Source organism: Ambystoma mexicanum, chromosome 1p (genome assembly GCF_040938575.1).
Source record: "Ambystoma mexicanum isolate Mex_15411 chromosome 1p, UKY_AmexF1_1, whole genome shotgun sequence".
Classification (NCBI taxonomy): Eukaryota; Metazoa; Chordata; class Amphibia; order Caudata; family Ambystomatidae; genus Ambystoma; species Ambystoma mexicanum.
Window position 1 is genome coordinate 1,117,241,226 of NC_090921.1, and position 1,053 is coordinate 1,117,242,278.

Genomic DNA, 1,053 nt, shown 5'->3' on the forward strand with positions numbered 1-1,053 from the left:
TGCAGTATTTATCAATCAGTGCCGGTTGCACTTCTTATGCCGGCCAGCAGCCTTTCCAACTGATCAAGCTAAAGTAGCTTTTGTACTTTCGTACCTTAGTGGCAATGCGGCAGACTGGTCGATCCCTCTAGTTCATCAAGATGATCCGGTTCTCCATGATTTTCAAGCCTTTCAGCTTAGTATGGAAAAACTGTTCGCAAGACATTCACAGGGGCAGGCCTTGGACAATGAGCTTCTTTCGTTGCGACAGGGTTATCAAGACCTTTTGGCTTATATTGCATCTTTCAATAGACTAATAGTGGAAACTCAATGGCCTGAGGACAAAAGGATTACGCTGTTTCATAGAGGTCTACGTGGAGAGCTCAAAGACGTTTTAGCCCAAGTAGTGAATCCCCCACAAGACTGTTCGGATTACATAGACTTGGTCGTTCAAATAGATCACAGGCTGCAGAACAGGAAGGCCGATCGTTCCAAGTTTGATGCTCGAGTATTTTCCAAACCGCCAACTCCTTCCAAAGGAGTAGACTCCGGGGAACCCATGCAATAGGGGGTCTGAAAGGTCCTCTAACACAACGGGAGCGGGAAAGGAGGAAACAGTTGCAATTATGCCTATATTGCGGAAACTCAGGGCACTTTCTTCGAGACTGTCCGGTGAAACCTGCCAAGAAGGCAGTAGGAGCTGCAGTTACCAAAGTTACAAACTCTGAGCAGGGAAACGACCTCGCCCGACAAGAATAGAGGTCCTCTTGCCGAGCGTAAAAACCAGTTCCGTGACCTCGCATTTCGTGATACCTATGGTCCTCATTAGCCCTGATAATCCGGATCGATTACATGCAATTGAAGCTTACGTCGACAGCGGTGCCATCGGCAATTATGTGGATCATGAAATGGTTTTGAGGATGAATCTAACTCTTTGTCCCAAGGCTGTAAAGGACGTCATTACTACGGTGGATGGTACGGAGATAGCCTCCGGGCCAGTAACGCATACCACTCAAGAAGTGACGCTAGTAAGTCAAGATGGACACCATGAGAAGATCGTGTTCGATGTGATCA